The sequence below is a fragment of the Chionomys nivalis genome, chromosome 19, assembly GCF_950005125.1.
Source record: "Chionomys nivalis chromosome 19, mChiNiv1.1, whole genome shotgun sequence".
Classification (NCBI taxonomy): domain Eukaryota; kingdom Metazoa; phylum Chordata; class Mammalia; order Rodentia; family Cricetidae; genus Chionomys; species Chionomys nivalis.
In genome coordinates this window covers 10,542,236-10,561,852 of record NC_080104.1, presented here as the reverse complement: position 1 = coordinate 10,561,852, position 19,617 = coordinate 10,542,236, and the positions used below count along the sequence as shown (strand labels likewise).

General features: G+C 48.7%; 1 protein-coding gene across 3 annotated transcripts in view; it reads left to right on the top strand.

The window, feature by feature from the left end:
* Ccnd3 (cyclin D3) overlaps positions 1–19,617 on the top strand; it is a 91,822-nt gene that overhangs the window by 23,855 nt on the left and 48,350 nt on the right. For 2 of the 3 annotated variants that reach the window (XM_057794580.1, XM_057794581.1), the window contains exon 1: positions 18,807–19,085. The exons of the other annotated variant lie outside the window; for it this stretch is intronic. The gene's annotated coding sequence lies outside the window, so the exon portion shown is untranslated. Of the gene's footprint in view, positions 1–18,806; positions 19,086–19,617 lie in introns of those variants that run through there. 3 annotated transcript variants of the gene reach the window in all.

Genomic DNA, 19,617 nt, shown 5'->3' with positions numbered 1-19,617 from the left:
ACTCTTGTAGATCAGTATATTCGCCTCATGTAGATCCCAGAGAGCTGGGGGCGGGGGCTACACATGGGGCTTCTAGTTAAAAGGTACAGACCAGGGAATTTTAGGGGAGGGGTCAGAACAGAGGAGCCCATGGCACGTGAATGCCAACGGCTCCCGTGTGGAGCTCACATCCCCACACTTTGGTGAGGCTGCTGGGAAGGTATGGGCTGTCAGGTGGGGCACCGGTGATGGAACCTCTGACAGGGTCAGAGGCAGGGATGGAGACTCCAAGTCTGTCCTGACAGAAGCAGGGCTGAGGCAAGGAGGACAGGACCGCCAGACATAAGAGGAAAACTCTCTGTGGCCAGATGGCTACAGGCCATAGGAACACATCATTTATTGAATACCTACCATGGGTGTGGAGGAAAGGGAAGGAGAAAGACAGGCATGGTCTCTTACCTTGTGAAATTTATGAGCTTTCAGTTGTTCTCGGTCCCCTGGCTACCCCTGAGAGGATGGCGTCTAGGCCGTCCCAGAGACAGCTGTGAGATCCCAAAGGGAGGCCAGGAAAGCCTGAGGAAGGCCCTGAGCTGGGAACTGGATGCCCGCCATCTTGGGGCACAGTGTGGGCTGCGGTACTGGTTGGAATGGGCATTGAGGTTGTGGGTTTGACTCTTTCCCACACCAGGCATGTGACCTGATTTCTCAGACTGAGATGAGTGACCTCATGTGGGCTGGGGGCATCAGCCCCCTTGCAGGCCTCCAACTCTGGCTGTCCCTTTTTTTATTTAAGGTTGAGTAGGAGTCCTCTTTCCCATCACCCGAGACCCCCAGGCCACCAACTATACCCCTATTTTCCAGTGTGAAGTGGAAATCCTGTGAAAACGCTTCTGTGAGGCCTCGGGGCCCCGGCTTCGGCTTCCTGGGCCCCTCTTGGCTTGGCTGGAAGAGAGGCCCCATGACTTCACCTCCTCAGAAAGCATCCCAGCTCCCAGCTTCCTCTCAGCGCATTCCAGACCCTCCGCCTGTCTGCCTGCGTGCCTTGGCCCGTCTCACACAGCCTTCCCTTTATTCCCCCTAGAGCGGCCTCCTCCAGACTCTGCCTGCCTTCTGCTTAGACTTCAGGGCTGCTCCCTTGCAGCCGAGCCCCACTGACAAAGCTGAGGAGCCTCTCCATGAATCCTGTGGCCATGAGACATTCTCTTGCTGATTTTCCTTTCTTCCTTCCTTTCTTTTAGTTCCTTTTTATTTTATGATAGGGTCTCACTATATAGCTACTGGCCTGGAACTTGCTACATAGACCAGACTGGCTTGGTACTCAGCGATGGCCCTGCCTCTGCAGCCCTACCCCTCTGCAGCCCTACCCCTCTGCAGCCCTACCCCTCTGCACCCCTACCCCTCTGCAGCCCTACCCCTCTGCACCTCTACCCCTCTGTACCCCTACCCCTATGCACCCATGCCTCCCACATATTGGGATTAAAGGTGTATACTACTGTCCTGGGCCTGTTTTCTTTTTAAAACCACTTTTGTGGGTGCAGATGCAGCGTGATTGGTAGAGTGCTAGGTTGAGGCTCTGCCATTGAGCTTTTCTCCAGCTCTCAAGAGCATTATGTGTGTGTGTGTGTGTGTGTGTGTTGTACGTGTGTGCGTGCACAAGAATGTGCTTGTGTAGAGGCTGGAGGCAGCAGTGGGTGTCTTTCTCATCGCTCTCCAGCTTAGTGTGTTAGAGTCAGGATCTCTTAGTGAACCAGAACTCAGTGACGAAACTGGCGGGTCAGGAGCTCCTGGCATGTCTGCCTGTACCCATTGCTGCCCAGTTCTGGGGCTACCACACCCAGCTTCTATTTTTGTTTTGTTTTTGTTTTGTTTTGATTTGATTTAGTTTTTGCTTTTTTGAGACAAGAGTTCTCTATGTAACAGCCTGGGGTGTTTTGGAACTTGCTTTGTAGACCAGGCTGGCCTCAAACTCACAGAGATTCTCCTGCCTCTGCCTCTTGAGTCTGGCATTAAAGGCGTGCAGCACTGTGTCTGGCCCACAGTGAATTCTTAGTCCCTCTGCATTCCTGTGCCTCAGTGTCCTTGTCTGTAAAATGGGGACTGTAGTGACTGTAACAGTTCTTAGCTACAGAGTCATCAGGAGAATTACATGCTATTAGGAAACTGTAGACCCATAGAACCCTCAGAGCAGGGCCTGGCCCATAGCAAACTGTCACATAAGTATTAAGTTATTGTTATGGAACATGTTTGCCCTCGTGATGAAGATGTGTGTGGGCAAAAGTTTTCAAGTCAGTGCTGGTCTATTTGCTTATTTATTTATTTATGTAGGTTTTTCAAGACAGGGTTTCTTTGTAACTTTAGAGCCTGTCCTGGAACTAGTTCTTTTGTAGACCAGGCTGGCCTCAAACTCACAGAGATCTGCCTGCCTCTGCCTCCCGAGTGCTGGAATTAAAGGCGTGCGCCACCACCGCCCAGCCCAGTGCTGTTTTATAAATGCAGGGATCCAGACCAAATCAGTCAATGAAACCTTCAGATTTCCATGGCCCATCTGTGTAGTGAGGATGGCTCTGGGATAAAGACCTGGGACACTACGCCCAGCTCGGTCAGTCCGCAGTGTTTGCTGTGTTCACAGTCTGCACAGTCACGTGAACACTGCTCTGGCGACCGCTGAACCTTGCTCCTGTCTCCCACACCATACAAAACCAATGACAGAACCAACCGTACACCCACGTGGGTTTACATTCCCCTGCTGCCTGGAGGAGCACCTCTGCCCTTGTCCTAACCCAGTAGAGGGCTCCAGCATCTTTGATGGTGCCCATCCATGCCCCTTGGCCAATCTTTGCATATCTCCCCCAGTAGGGGTAAGGGCTGCTGCAGCTGCCACTGTATTGGAGGAGGAGTGATGTAGCCCTACCCTGCCCCCCACCACTCCCTGCTTCCCCACTGCACCCAGGGCCTCCTTGGTGAACCAGACCTACACATGCATAAAGGGCGGTGGGGATTATTCCAGCCCACAGCCACCTGTGACTCTGCTAGGGCAGGCGCTTCGGCAACACCTGGGGAAGACCCTTGGCGGTTTGGGGGGTCTGTTTGGGTTTGATCTTTATTTTCTCCTCAGAGGAAGTAAATAAATAGCCCTTCATGTGTCTGGGTGGATGCAAGGATGCCAGACTGTGTGCCTGCTGCACACCGCTAACAGCCGTGACCCGGCCCTAGAGGAAGTGGTAACGAAGCGATTGCTTGTTTTATTTTCCATTTACTCTTCTGCCTCCTTCCCGCCTCCACCCTTTCTATATGTGCTGAGTGGCTTTCTCTGTTGGCCTGGGATCTAATTGTGAGCCCGTTTATTCTTTAATTCACTCATTGTGGTGTGAGGGGGAAAATGGGGACTTCAGAGGAGCTTGAGCTAGTCTGGAGGTATGCACCAAGATGGCAAGCCAGCTGCCAAGCCACTCTAGTCTCGTGGGGCTTTGAGTCACACCGCACCTCACAGGACTGCTGCAGTCATTGGACGGGGCTGCAATTTGCTTACCTCAGCACTCAGTCCCTTTAACCTGGCAGTGGGTGGCTGGCTGAGGCCTGACGGCCTGAGCTCAGTCTCCATAACCAGTGTGAAGGTGGCAGGAGAGAACCGACTCCACAGCGCTGTCCCTTGACCTCCGCATGTGTGCTGTGACTTGCACTCCACTGCATGCATGTGCACACACAAAATAATAAAAGAAACATTAAGTTGTTTTTTTTTTTCCCCTTAAAGATAACACTAGTCTACAAAGTGAGTCCAGGACAGCCAGGACTGTTACACAGAGAAATCTGTCTCAAAAAACAAAACAAAACAAACAAACAATGTTTATTATTATTATTTGTCCTGGGGTCAGAAAGGATGGTATACACTTGTAATCTCAGCACTTGGGAAGAGGCAGGGGGACAGCTGTGAGTTCAAGACTAATTTGATCTACAGAGTAGTAGTTCAGTACAGTCAGAGCTATATTCCAAGACTTTGTCTCAAAAACTAAGGTGATGGTGGCGCACGCCTTTAATCCCAGCACTCGGGAGGCAGAGGCAGGCGGATCTCTGTGAGTTCGAGGCCAGCCTGGTCTACAAGAGCTAGTTCCAGGACAGGAACCAAAAAGTTACGGAGAAACCCTGTCTCGAAAAATGAAAAAAAAAAAAAAAAAACTAAGGCAAGAAGCTAGGCAGTGTTGGCACACACCTTCAATCCCAGCACTTGGGAGGCAGAGGCAGGTGAATTTCTGTGAGTAGGCCAACCTGGTCTACAAGAGTTAGTTCCCGTCATGGGGTCAGCCGTGCCTGTAATCCTAGCACACAGGAAGCAGAGGCAGGTGAGCCTTGAGTCTTGAGTTCTAGGTCCTATGCAGTAAGACAAACAAGGCTGGAGGTGGTGGGTGGCTTGGTGGGTAAGAGACCTTGATCTGTAAGCATGAAGACATGAATTCAAGTCTCCAGCATCTCCATAAAGAAGACATGAGACATGTACATGCCTTTCACCCAGCATTGGAGGTGAAGGGAGGGAGGGGGCAGAGATAGGTGGATCCAAAGAGCTGCCATGCCAGCCAGCCTAGCTAAATTGGGGAGCTTCCAGTTCAGTGAGATAACCTATCTCAAGGCAATAAGGGGGCCAGTGCTGGAGGAAGACATCCTGTGTCCTGCTTTGACCCCTGTGTGTGCACACCTATATCATGCACACTACACACACGCTAAATAAACACCAAAAACTAGGAGCCAGTCTAGTGCCCCAGAAACTAAGCTGGGGAGCCGGTGCTGGAGGACTGTGTGTTCAAGGCCAGCCTAGTCAATTTAACAAATAAAAAAAGTCTCGAGGGCTAGGGACATAGTTCAGTAGTAACAAGCCCTAGGTTCCATCTGCCTTGCCGGGAGTGGGGGGACCAGGAACATAGAAGCAGGATGGGAAGACATGTAGTTTGGTAGTAGATTATTGGTCGTTGAACATTTCCACGACTCAGAAACCATTTGAGGCCTCCTAGATCCTCTCGCAGAAGTTCGGTCCATCCTGGGACTTCCGTGCTGGGATGGGGCTCAGGCCAGCCTTCCAGGCATTTTGCCCATAGTCAATCAATATAACTCTCAGCTACCTATGATTCTAGCTCCAGGTGATCCCATTCCTCTGACCCCCAAGGGCAGCAGCGCCCATGTGCACACATTACCTCCCCCACCACCACATCATTAAGAAAAAAAAAATTGAAGTTGGTATACGAGCCAGGCATGGTGGCTCACTTCCGCAATCCCAGCATGTAGTGGTTGAGACAGAAGGACTGCTGTGCGTTTGAGGCCAGTATGGTGGTGTATGTTTGCATGAGTTCTTTCCCCGTGCACACTCATTATTCTAAATAGAGCTGTAGAAACATGTATGATCACAGGTCGGGCTTACTTTGCATACCCAATGTTGCATTTCACACTCTCTAAAAATATATATTTGGGGCTCACAGGTTAAGAACAGTGACTGCTCTTGCAGAGGACCCAAATTTAGTTCCCAGCACCTACATGGTGACTCACAACCATCCATAATTTCAGTTCCAGGGGAGCTGACTCTTTCTTCTGGCCTCCACGGGCACTGCGTGCACGTGGTGTACAAACATACACGCATTTGAGACACTCAAAGTAATTTTTTGATGAAACTAAAACAACAAAAATCCTAACTCTGTGTGTGAGAGAGAGAGAGATGGATCAGCACATTGGTGCCTGCTGCTAATCCTGACCATCCAGAGTCTGAGCCCCCAGACTCCCTTGGTGAAAGGATAGAGCCAATTCCTGAGAATTGATCTCTGAATTCTGCGTTTCTACACTGGTGTAGACGACCACACACATGCACATAGACACACAAAATAAATACATATGTAATAAGAAGAAAATTAATCCAATACGTATATCAAAAAATAAATGTTTTTTTTTTAAAGACTATTAAGACTGGGGATGTAACTGCAAGGTAAAATGATTGTCTAGTGTACAGAGGACCGGGCTCCTACCTCTCACTGCAATAAAGCAGATAAGTAACCCTTCCTTAGCACTTTTAACACTCAAAATCTAGCCGGGCGTGGTGGCGCACACCTTTAATCCCAGCACTTGGAGGCAGAGGCAGGTGGTCTACAGAGTGAGTTCCAGGACAACCAGGGCTACACAAAGAAACCCTGTTTTTGGGGGAAAAAAACCACTTAAAATCTAGCTGTGATGTTGAAAAAATTTTCAGGTTTTGTTTTGGCATATGGAAAATCTACAACAGCATTCTAAGAGCTGAAGGGAAACGAAATGGCTTCTCTGGTCAACATTTTATTGGCACAATACAAGATTTAAGGGCTGGGGAATTGGCTCAGCAGAAAAAGACTCTTCCTGCCCAACATAGTGGCCTGAGTTGGAACCCCGGGACTGCAATGGCCTGAGTTGGAGCCCCGGGACAAATAATAGTAGTAAACATTTGTTTGTTTTGTTTTGTTTTTCCGAAACGGATTTCTCTGTGTAACAGTCTTGGCTGTCTTGGACTCACTTTGTAGACCAGGCTGGCCTCGACTCAGAGATCCACTTGCCTCTGTCTCCCAAGTGCTGGGATTAAAGGCATATGCCACTACCACCCAACAATAATAAGCATTTTTAAAGATGCTAATAGTATTTAAAAAAAATAAGTATTGATTCCTACCTATATAATGAACTTTAATGTACTTTAATAAACTGTTTTCTTTATGCCAGTATATAGATTTTGTGTGTGTGTATGTGTGTGTGTGTGGTGTGTGTGTGTTATGTGCATGTGTGTGTGTACATGTAGAGGTCAAGGTTGACATTGTCATCTCTCTTCACATATGTTTTCTAGACAAGGCTCTCACTGAACCTGGAGCTAGCCATTTTGGCTAGACTGGTTGAGCAGTGAGCCCCTGCGATCTTCCTGCCCCTGTTGCCCCAGTTTTGGGGTTATAGTTCACCCTGAAGCAACGGGCATTCACATCCATACTAGGGGTCTGAACTCAAGTCTTCATGCTTGCATTGCAAACATTTTACTTACAGAGCAGTCTTCAAGGCCCAGTATGTGGATGGCTAATGCTTGTATAATAGTCCCCCATTTCACTCAATCCTCGTACAATTGCCTAAGTTTTTGTGTTGGCTCAGGAGACAAACTACCTGATTTTTCAGGCCTCTTAAGACCCAACCAGTGTCCGCTGGTGACGTGTGGCATGATGATCTTCCATTGGGTGTATAGAAAGTTTCAGGGGATAGGGCGATTGGGGTCCAATCAGGGAGGTCTTTGTAGAGACCAGACGTGTCTGTGACACCTTGAAGGAGGATGCCAAGGCTGCGGACAGTTTAGAGGGCTGCCACTGTATGACTCGCTATCCTTTCTGCTATCCGTTCTGTCGGTCCTATCGCACGCACACCCACACCCACTCAGGAGGTTTGTTTCTGTCTTCCCTTTAGAGATGACAGATTCTGCAAACAAGGGCTCCAGCTGTTTATCAGGGCCCCTCCTAGGCCCACGTGCCAGGGACTCCCACTCCCTGCTAGAGAAGCTGTGGGGTCCTGATTAAGTCAACAGCTGAGGCAGGGGACTGGGCGGGTGTGGAGGAGGCTGGGAAGCACAGTAGCAGCAGAGGTAGGAGGCTGGAGAAGAGGCGGTGGTGCCCCATTGGGGAGCCCGGGCAAGGAGAGGAAGCCAACCATGCCCCTCTGTGCTAGCAGGGTGAGTCTCACCCTCCTCTGCCGGGAGTAACGATGCCTCCCTCAAGGCTGTGACCACAGCACCTGCTCTGCAACCCCATGCATTCTGTACTCAGGATTAATTCCTCTGCTTTGGCCCCTCAACAAATCAACATGGCTTCTGGATGTGAGCTTCAGGGGGCTGGAGATGTGGTAGGCTGTAAAGTGTTCATCTTACATTATGAAGGCCCAAGCCGTGATTACCAGCAACACAACCAAAACAAGCAAGCAAGCAAACAAACAACAAAACCCTCAGAACTGGGGACAGGAGAAATGAGTCCATGGGTAAAGGCCGGTGTTGCCAATAGTTCACAGTGGAAGGAGAGAACCGAGTCTCTGTACATAGGTGTGCCCTGGCTTGTAACAGCAGTAATCATATAACCTTAGGTCTGAGTGAGGATGGTGCACCTGTCGTTCCAGCACTTGGAAGGTGGAGGCAGGAGGATTAGGAGTTCAAACCTGTCTAGGCTACATGAGATCCCGTCTCAAAAAAAATATTAAAAGTGAAGCTTAGAATAAGTAAACAAAAACTAAAAATATGAAGGAAAAAATGAATGGGTTGAGGATGGTGACACATATCTCAAAAAAAAAAAAAAAAAAAAAAAGGCCTGATTTCCTGTCATATTATTGATGATTCAGGGAGGTTGGTAGAAGCCTGAACTGGATGGTCTGTATGATCCCTTCCGCCCCTCACTTTATCCCGGAGAGGAAAACCAAGGGGCACATTCTGTGAATGTCTCCTAGCATACAGAGCTGGACATTAACCTCATTTCTGTAGTCAGGAGCTACCAAGGGCATACTTAGATTCCCAGCTTGTGAAATTCGAAGTCCTCAGAACACACTAATGTTGGTTTGGGGTTCAGATGTGGACTAAGGAAAAGTTCAACAGGCAAGCCACAGGGCCGGGTAGGAGCCACACGACTGAGCACAGAGACCTAATCTTTTTTAATGCTTTTATTTATGTATTTTTAAATATCTCTTTATTTTTATTGATGTGCATTGGTGTTCTGCCTGCATGTATGTCTAGGTGAGGGCACCAGATCCCTTAGAACTGGAGTTACAGACGGTTATGAGCTGCCATGTGGGTACAGGAAATTAAACCCAGGTCCTGTGGAAGAGCAGCCCCCAGACACCAAATCTTAATTTTGACATAATTTCAGACTTATACTGAAAGAATTGTACCAAAAAATTTCCCTGGAGAGATGGCTCAGCAGTTAAGAGCACTGGCTGCTCTTCCAGGTACTGGTTCAAGTCCCAGTACCTATGTGGCAGCTCACAACTCTCTGTAACTCCAGTTCCAGGGGATCTGGCATCCTCACACAGACATACAGGCAGGCAAGATACCAATGCACATAAAATAAAAATGAATAAACCTTAAAAATTCCACTCTAGTCTTCATAAAGATTACCCAAAATGCTAACATTTAAAGAACTCTTTTCTTGCATGCATGGTGTGCGCATGTTTGTGTTGGTGGGTCAGTGTGCGGCACAGGGATGGGACACACAGCGAGGTGTATAGAGGACAGCCACTGATATCAGTGCTCCTCCCTTGTTTGAGACAGAGTCTCCTGTTGTTCGCCACTGTGTACGTCAGGCCGGCCAGCCGGCCCATGGCCTTCTGGGGATTCTCCTGCCTCAACGCCCACCTTGCCTTGTTCTGGGACAACAGGCATGCTGCTGCACCCATACTTAATTAGGTTCTGGGGATCCAAATTCAGGTCCCCCCACACTTGGCAAATTATTTACCCCATGAACCATCTCTCCAGACCAATTTATGTTGTTTTCCATGCTGGTGCATGCCCAAGAACTTCTTAAAGAACTCTTATTTTTGTAAGACCAGGCTGGCCTCAACTTAGCTGAGGATGGCTGTAGGTGAGGATGTCTTCCTGCCTCCATCCCCTTGGAGGAGGATGTCCATCACTACTCGGTTTATTTGGTGCTGGGGATGGAACCCAGGACCCCATGCTCATTATGCAAGCATTCTATCAACTGTGCGACATCTCTAGCCCCCAGGCAAAGAACATTAGAGAGATCCAATGAACTAAGATGAGGAGGTTTGGCTGTGAATTCGCTTGGGTTCCCTTATCAAGCTCCGTTTCCCCATAGCAGTGGCTCCAGGAGCATCTGTGCTAATCCCTGTGTTTCTTTCCACGGCATCCCTACACAGATACTGGAAAACTGTGGCGTCAGGTGAACAGGCCTCCAATTGCTCAGCTCTGGAGGCCAGAAGCCTGATAATGAAGTGTGAGCAGGACAGCAGGCCCTGAGAAGCTGCTGTGGCAAGAGCCTTCTTGTCTCTTCCTGTCTTATGACCCCAGGCACTCCTGGGTTTATAGCTGGATTGCTGCAATCTCTGTGTCTGTCTTCAGAAGTCATCGTCTCTCTGTGTCTTGCACTGGCCGTATCAGATCTGGTGCCCTTCCTGCTCTAGAACTGGCTCATCTAAATAACCCTGCTTCCAGATACGGCCACATTCTGAGATTTAGGGTTAGAACTTCAGCTTCCATGGAGCTTCAGGGAGAAATTTGTAACATCCTCTACCTCATTTTTCCATTTGGGGGGGCAATCCATCCACCCCTTCACCTCATTTTCTTAGCTTGGCCCTGCACTTGCTTGTGTATGGGCTCTGCTTCAGCCATGCTGTCTCTTCAGAGGAGTGACTGGTGGGGGTGGGGGTAGGGGTGGGGTGGGGTCTGCTTTCTCAGACTGGCTCAGTTCCTGCCTGTTTCTCCTGTGCCTCAGGATCCTTCCTTCCCAACACAGGTGCTAATGCTAGCCTTCACCTATCTGTCACTAATTATATCCTGGGGATACTTCTGAATTCTCCAGGAAGCTGAGCATGGAGTCCCAGCACTTGGGAGGGAGAGGCCAGAGGCTCTCCAGGGATCCAGGCCAGCCTGGGCTACATATAGAGAACCTGTCTCAAATTAGAATCAAACAAATAAAACCCAAAGAAACAACAACAAACCCAAACCCGAGACAAACGAAAACCACCCAGCCACCCGCACACACAAACGAAAACATTCAGTACCCTTTCAGCTCTGTCTGGAAAGGACCAGTGTACCCATCATTTGATGGTGAAGAACAGAGGACCAGAAAGCATCCCTGCCCGAGGACTGAGGACAGGCATTCCTGGTCTCGCTCCTCGCTACCTTCTTGCCGAGTCACTGGTATAAGGTATTTCAGGGCCCAAGAGCAGCAAGCATGTTCACTGTCTTCTCTCTGAGGCTTGCAGAGCTGTGACCCGTCTTACACGGAGGCATCCATCTTCTGCTATCTGCCTGTGCAGCGTGGCGGCGCAGTGAGGAGGGTAGTCTGTCAGGTTCAGAATCGTGTCCTCCATTCTAGGGCAGGAGATAGATACTTGGTGGTCCCTTTCTTTCCTAGAGAAGTTCAGTTGTCTTAGAGGTGCACACCATCCTTGCCTTCCCCAGAGGAAGCGCCTCCTAAGGGATGTGGCAGAAACACAATGGCTCAGTCAGTGGTCTACCACACAAGCACGAGAACCAAGTGAAAACACAGGGTACGGTGGTGGCTGCTTGTAATCAGAGCTGGGGAGGCAGAGGCAAGAGGATGTCTGGGGGCTGGTTGGCCAGTCAGATTCCAACGAGAGATCCGGTCTCAGAAAGTAAGGTTGGTGGCTTCCGAGAAAGGACTTCCAAAGGTGTCCTCTAGCCTTGGCACATGGATTTGAACATGTACACTCACATACATGCAAACACGTGCATGTAGAAAATAAAAATAAACGAAAAGGCGTCTTTGGATACTCAAATACGGTAGATCCAGTGACTTCTTGAACTACCACAGTGTTTCTTTTACAGTTCTTATTACGTTTTATTTATTTTGGGGAGACGGCAAGAGCATGGAATGCATGTGGAGGTCAGAAGATTTACAGGGTCATTCTCTCTTTTCATGGTGTGGGTACCAGGTATTGAACTCAGGCCATTTAGCTGGGCCACAAGACCCTTTCCCCCTGAGCCATCTCACAGATCTTTGCTGCAATGTTTGCCCCTATGAAGACAAGTCAAGAAGAAATATAAGATTTCGACTTCATTTTTACAGTGGAACAAACACTGATCTAAATTAAATCTATTAAATAATATAGATTAGGAAAAGAGGGGGAAGGAAGGACTAGGAATTGTCATGACGATTGTTGTGGAACTTTCTAAGGCTTATCAAGTAGGAATTCCTTGGTATAGATGACAGCCATATTTAGCTCAGCCCTAGAAGGCCCTGGCCCACACCATCATAGGTGTCTCTGCCCTGGGGTGACTGAAGGCAGTTGCTCCCCGCCCAGAGGAGCCCAGCTGTCTCTGCTTGCCCTCACTCAGCCACCTGGACTCATTCACAGTTTTCCTGTCAGTTGGGCTGTGCGCGGGAAGGGGCCCCTGTGGGTGGGGAGGGGCTGTGTCTCATCTGCTGTGGGGTTTGGTATCTTTCCTCGGGCTTCAGCAGAACAGGTGCCGGCCAACCAGCTGGGTGAATTGAGGACATTCTTCTCCCCTTCTCTCCAGTCCCTCCCCCAACCCTCCACATCCCATTTCCTCCCCCTCTCCATTCACAGCCTTCCCTCCCTTCTCTGACCTCTACCCTGCTAGAGCAGCGCCCCATGAAGGGGACTCACAGGGAAAATGGGCGAAAGTGTCCCACCGCCACCCTCCTGTTCTGTTCTATTCAGAGGGGAGGGAGAGATAGGAGGACCCCCGGAGAAGGCAGGAGGTGCTGTTCTAGGGATGGCCCAGGTCCCTGACTTTACCTACAGGCTCCATGCACGTGCAGTAAAGGCCATTCTGTAGCTAAATGACCATCCCTCCAGGGCTCCCTCCTGCTCTCCTAAGGGAACAGGCATGTGGGTGGATGGTGAAGGAGTCAGACTAGAGTCACATTCTAGAACAAAGATCCTCACAGTGGAGCCTGGAGGGCCTCACAGCTTCCCCTGAGAGGTGATGGTTCTGTGGGACTGGAGTGGGGCCCAGGAACTGCATTTCCAGGTTGTTCCCTGGCAGGTGTTGCTGCTGCTCCTGCTCGTATAGGGACCGTACTCAACACCTCTATTCCAGGGCTCCTCCTAAGGGATAAGAACTCAAGGCAGAGGGGCCCCAGGGTGGCCTCTCCTCTTCAAGGTCCGTATGTCCCGTTTTACGCAGAGGGGTAATATGGTGTAAGAGACGAGTTCAGGGCTACCCTTGGCTACATAGTGAGTTCCGGTCTAGCCTGGCATGTGAGATGGCATTTGCTATGATACCCTGCTACCTGAGTTTGATCATCAAGACCCACCAGATGTAAGCAGAGAACCTACTTCCCTAAGTTTTTCTTCTAACTTTCGGACACACAAACACACAGATGCATGCATGCATGCACACATGTACATACATGAGCACACACGTAAAGGCAACACAGCCCCTTGTCTGTTTGCCCCCACCTGGCCTGCCCTTCTGAGCAATGCTGCCTGCTCACTTGAATCTCTTGTTCCTCCCAGCCCTGGGAGAAGAGACGCCTCTGTCTTCTCTGGGGTTTGCTTTTCACTGGTCCTGTGCTGTGGAATGCTGGGCAACAGGTCCAGAGCACAAAGCTAACTCTGCTGCAGCCGCCCGGGAGGGACCCACAGTAATGTGTTAGAGGTGTCGCTCAACTCCAGGTAGCAAATGCTCCTGCTTTTGCAAAAATTAACTACCATAAAGTGAAAAATAATGCTTGCAGAAGTATTTACGTACATGCAGACAGAAGGACCACCAACCAGGGCTCTGCTTCGAGATTTTAGGGGGAGGAATGGAGTTCAATGGTGATGGTAGTAGCTTAGTCTTCAGCAGGTCCTAACACCTTGAAGAATGAGGGGGACTTCCGCGTTTATTTTCTGTTTTTTTGTTTTTGTTTGTGTGTGTGTGGTTTTGTTTGGGCCTGTTTAACTTTAATTTTTATTTATTTACTTTCGTGGGTATGGGTGTTTTTCTTGCATTTTTGTGCATCATGTGTGTGCCCAGTGCATATGGAGGCCAGAGAGGGCATCAGATGACCTGGGACTGGAGTTCCAGACAACTATGAGCTGCCACGTGGGTGCTGGGAATCAAATCTGGGTCCCCTGAAGAGCAGTCAAGTGGCTCTTAACTGCTGAGAGAAAAGTCCTGGCTGTCCTGGAACTCACTTTAGACCAGGCTGGCCTCACAGAGACCCGCCTGCCTCTGCCTTCCAATTGCTGGGATTAAAGCTGTATGCCACCACCACGTGGCTGATTTAAAAATTTTCAAAGACTGGCTCTCATTTAGTCAAGGTTGGCTTTGAATTTTTTTTGTTTTGTTTGGTTTTTTTTTGTTTTTGTTTTTGTTTTTTGAGACAGGGTTTTTCTGTGTAACAGCTCTGGCTGTCCTGAAATTAGCTCTTGTAGACCAGACTGGCCTTGAACTCATGGAGATCTGCCTGCCTCTGCCTCCTGAATGCTGGGATTAAGGGCATGTGCTGCCACCACCAGTCTTGGCCCTTTTTACATATCTGAAGATGATCTTGAACTTCCGATCTGTCTGTCTCTGTGCACCGCCCCTGCCATGGATAGGGTCACATAAATTTGTGAGCTTCTCTGGGTTTATATGACTATAAAGATCAAACCTAGGACTTGGTACATGTTAGGATAGCACTCAACAAACCAAACTAGACCTCCCGCTCATTTTTTGTTTGTTTTGCTTTGAGATGAGATGTGAATGTGTAGACCAGACTGGCTTTGAGCTCGCAACGAACCTCCTGTTTCTATTTTCATAGATTTGCGCCACCACTTTCAGGAACTTGCTGTTAGCGCCAGCTCAAAAAGTCTGCCTTGCTTTGTAATTAAAAACTGTGTTCAGGCTGGGCGGTGGTGGCGCACGCCTTTAATCCCAGCACTCGGGAGGCAGAGGCAGGCGGATCTCTGTGAGTTCGAGGCCAGCCTGGTCTACAAGAGCTAGTTCCAGGACAGGAACCAAAAAGCTACGGAGAAACCCTGTCTTGAAAATCAAAAAAAAAAAAAAAAAACCTGTGTCCAGTCTTAGGAGCACAACTACTCTAGATGAAGACCTGGGTTCAGTTCCCATGTCAAGCAACTCACAACTACCTCTAACTCCAGTGCAGGGTAGCTTACACCCACCTCTGGCCTCCTCAGATAGTTGAATGTACTAAATATCCACACGCAGACACATACTTAATTAAAAATAATAACATCTTAACAAAACAAAACAATGGCCAGGTATGGTGGGTATAATCTCAAAACTGGAAAAGCTGAGGCAGGAGGAGAGCTTAAAGTTCAAGGCCAGCCTTGGCTTCATAGGAATTCTGGGCTAGGCTGGAATAAGACCATTTCCCATTGTTTTAGGAAGTAAGAATATAAAAATAAAAACGTTCTATTCTGTGATACTGTGACATAGCATGTAGGGAGCAGGAGGTAGATAGGGCTCGGGGTGCTGGTATTTCATAGCTGTATAAACCTGTGCACCTCTGAACCCTTTGGGCTTGTTTCAAGTTCGTCTTTTTTAATTTAAAAAGAGATGGAGATGCCAGAGAGCTGGCTGGTTAGGAGCACACACTGCTTTGCAAAGGGCCCCAGGTCAGCTCGCAGCACTGCCCGGAGCTCCAGCTCCAGGGGATTCAACGACTCTTGCCTCTGAGGGCACCTGTGCTCCTGTGCACATATGCACACATTGACTCATAAGTCATAATTAAAACAAATGGCGTCTCGGGCTCCCTGCCCTTCCTGCTGAGCTGTTGGCAGCCCGAGGGATTCTAGAGGAGGGGCAGCCATTGCTTTCAGAGTGTAACAAATGGTGAGCCCACCAGGCTCCAATGAACAGCGTCAAACCTATAGCCACACGCAGTCTCTGTTTAATGGGAAGTGGACCTGTAGACAGGAGGAGGGAATAACGGACGGGAGGAAACTAAGAGACGGCGATGGCTGAGGGTAAACGGCGCATTTTGTGCATGTATGAAATTAACAGTGAATACATTCAACCAATTAAAAAAGAAAAAGATGAGGCCAGCGAGCTGGCTCATTGCGTAAGCATGCTGGCCACCAAGTCTGACAAACTGAGTTCAATTCCCAGAGCCCACGTGGTGGGAGGAGGGAATCAACCCCATAAATTGTCCTGTGCTGTGGTACTCACCCATAAAGCACACAAACAGGAAATTAATAAATGTGGTTTAAAAAATTAACATGCATCACCCAAAAGATGCCAGTGCAGACAGATGTGGTGGTGCACACCTATAATCCTGGCATTAGGGAGATGGAAGCATTCAGGTCATCTTTGGCATATAAGGACTTTGCAGGTTACTGCAGGCTAGATTAACACTCTGTCCCCTACCCCCACCCCCGCCTGGCCTGTGTCAGGCTTACCCAGCTGTTCCGCCATCTCATCCCTAGGTCCCTGTCTTTCCTCCCCGAGTGGCCTTCACTTGCTGGCTCCATTTCCTCACCGGCTACTTTTATCTTAAAGAAACACTGAATGTTTTGTTTGCCAATCAACATCCTTCCAAAAAAGAGGATCTGGAGACTTTAACCCAGCCTCCACAAGCAGGACTCCATCTTCTCTGGCCTCTCCGGGGCGCGTAGCACATGCGTGCCCTTTCATGATTGTGATCTGTATAAATGCCATTTGTGTCTTCAAACGCTTTACGTCACCTAATTTGGGAAGCCGTCTGTGTGTGGACACAGCGTCATTTCTTCTGGTGCTGGGGCTGTGCAGCCAGGCCCTGATTGTTACACACTTGGGTGCTTTCCAATCTGAGGCACTATTGAACTCCCTGCGTTCAGCCGCTGCCTGGTCTCCAGTCTATAAAACCTGCCTTCCTAAAGGTCATGGCCATGGGTCTTCCCTGCAGCAGAAGCTGCCTCTTCCATGTCCTTGGCTAAACCCCAGTCCGCACTTTAATTGGACCTGCCTGACTAAAAGACTCATGGCCACCCACCAGCCCGTCCATCAAACTGGAATTCCAAGCTCCTCTCCTTCCCTTGTTTTCTCTAAGACTTCCCAGCCAGCCTGTGGGTACTAGACCTATAATCCCAGCTAGTGGTCAGATTGCAGCAGGAGGGACTCAATTTCAGATTTTACCTGGGTTACAGAGTAGGTTCAAGGCCAGACTGAGCAATTTAGGGAGACCCTGTCTAAAACAAGTGAGAGATAGGACTGATAACATAGCTCAATTAAGAGAGCTTACTTAACATTGTGTGAGGCCTTGGATTCAAACCCTAACACTGAGGGGAAAAGTACAAAGTTGATAAATCTGATAAGCCAAGCACAGAATTAAGGAAGTAAGAAGTGAAATGAATGAATGAATGAATGAAACTGCATTGCAGGTATGGTTGCAGGTGACAAGCCTCAGTGACTCAGGAAGCTAAGAGTGGAGGATCCCTTGAATCTATGCCTTTGAGGTAAGTCTGGGCAACAAACCAAGACCTTAGCTAACCAAAAATAAAAATAAATAGGAGTAGGCATGATGCCATAGGCCTTTAATCCCAGGCAGAGGCAGGAGCATCTCTGTGAGTTTGAGGTCAGGCTGGTCTGATCTAGCTAACTTGTGTATTTATTGGTGTGGTCCTGGGATGGAAGCCAGGGTCTGGTGCATCCTTGCCAAGCTTTCCATGCTAAGCTATGTTCACAGCTCTGTGGGCTGCTTTCTTATTGTGTTCATTTATTTATCTGAGTGTATGTGTGCACGTATGTGTGTGCGGGCATGTGCATGCATGTGTGTATGCATGTGTGTATGTGTGTCCATGTGTGTGCACGTGCATGCATGTGCGTGCATGTGTGTGTGCGTGTGCGTGTGTGTGTGTCAGAGGACGGCTTGGGGAGTTGGTTCTTCCTTTTCACCGTGTAGATTCTGGGAATTGCACTCAGGTCGTCAGGCTTGGGGGCTGGGCCTTTACCTGCTGGGCTCTCTCGGTGCCCCACAACTGGCTTATTTCTGAAGTTCTGGGATGTTCTGTCAACTGTCTACATCACCAGGTTACCTTTTTATTTTGTTTGTTCTTAGACAGGGTCTCCCTAAATTGCCCAGACTGGGGCCTTGAACCTGTTTTTTTTTTTTTTTTTTTTTTTTTTTGGTTTTTTTCGAGACAGGGTTTCTCTGTGGCTTTGGAGCCTGTCCTGGAACTAGCTCTGTAGACCAGGCTGGTCTCGAACTCACAGAGATCCGCCTGCCTCTGCCTCCCGAGTGCTGGGATTAAAGGCGTGCGCCACCACCGCCTGGCTTTGAACCTGTTTTGTAACACAGAAGGACTTGAAATTGGGTCCTTCTGCCTCCGTCTGCCCCAAAGCTAGGATTTGGGGGGACCATAGGGTAGGTCCTGTACCACTGAGCTATATCTGTGGCCCCTAATTTTGGATTTTTAAAAAATTTTCTTCTCTAGTCAGGGGGTGGTGGTGCATTCCTTTAATCCCAGCACTCGGGAGGCAGAGGCAGGCGGATCTCTGAGTTTGAAGCCAGCCTGGTCTGCAGATCGAGTTTCAAGACAGCCAGGGCTACACAGAGAAGCCCAAATAATAAATAAAATAACATAAGATTAATGTGTGTATTTGAGACTATATAGCCCCCATTGGTGCAGCTTTCTTTTTCAGTCCTGTAAATGGCTTTCTGTATCTACTCTCCATAGCATGGAACACACAGAATCTCAGTCTTCTGAGCTTTGACAAATGGAAACACCCTCACTACCATCAAATCAAAGTGGAGGACATTCCTATCACCCCAGAAAGCTCTATGGAGTACATTTTGGAACCATTTCCATTTCCCCTCCAGAATTAGAACTTTTTTTGTGTAGAATTTCAACTAAACAGCATCCGGCAGTCTATTTTCTTTCTGTATCTAGTTTTGCACAGCCTGTACGTGGTGTGCAGAAGCGATTTGTTCCTTTCCAGAGCCAAGTTGCATTCCATATATGGCTGTATATGTGCTGTTTGTTTATCCGTTCTGGTGTTGACAGACACTTGGGTTGCTTCCAGTTTGGAGCTCTTAAACATCTATGAGCATCCTTGTGCAAGGGTTTGTTGTTGTTATTTCTTGTTATTTATTTGGTTGGTCTGTATGTGTGTATACGTGTGCAAGTGCACGTGTGTATTGAGAGAACAACTTAGGGGAGTCAGTTCTCTTCTATCGTGTAGGTCCTGAGACGCAAGCAAACTCAGGTCGTCAGGCTGGATGGACGGGAGCCTGAGCAGGAAGGTGTACTTCAAAACAAACAAGGTGGATGAGTTGTTCCTGAGACAGTGAGAAATGCACCAGTGTTACAGAGTCCCCACGGTTTGACGTGGAAGAAGAGGTAACGGAGTTGAGCAGAGGCTTCAAGGAGACCAGAGCCGGAAGAGATCTCATCAGATCTCTCTAAGAGCCATGCCAGGGAACGACTTGAATTAATGGCTTGGATTCTAGTCTGGACACTCGCAGGTATGGGATTTGGGGTGACTGTTTCATCAGTTTCCAGGCTCGTCGTGGAGTTTTAGACTAAGCACACTGGTGTAATAAAACACAGAGGTGCATGCCTGGAACCCTGACCCTTGGAAGCAGAAGATTGGTGAATTCCAGACCAGCCTGGGCTGCACAGTAAGCCATCTTGGATTCTGTAACAAGACCTCGTATCAAAAACATGTAGGAAAGTTAGGGAGGGGATTGGGATGTAGCTCAGGTGGTGGGTGCTTGCCTAGCTTTCCCAAGCCCTCCTTTCGATTCCCAGCACAGGAGGATCCAGGCTTGCTGTGCACGTTTAACGCCAGCATTCTGGAGGTGAGGCAGAAGGGATAGAATTTCCTTTTTCTTTCTTTTTTCCTTTCTTTTTTCCTCTCTCTCTCTCTCTCTCTCTCTCTCTCTCTCTTTCTTTTTTGTTTTTGTTTTGTTTTTCAAGACAGGGTTTCTCTGTGTATCCCTAGCTGTCATGGAATTTGGTCTATAAACCACGTTGGCTTAAACTCAGACAGCTGCC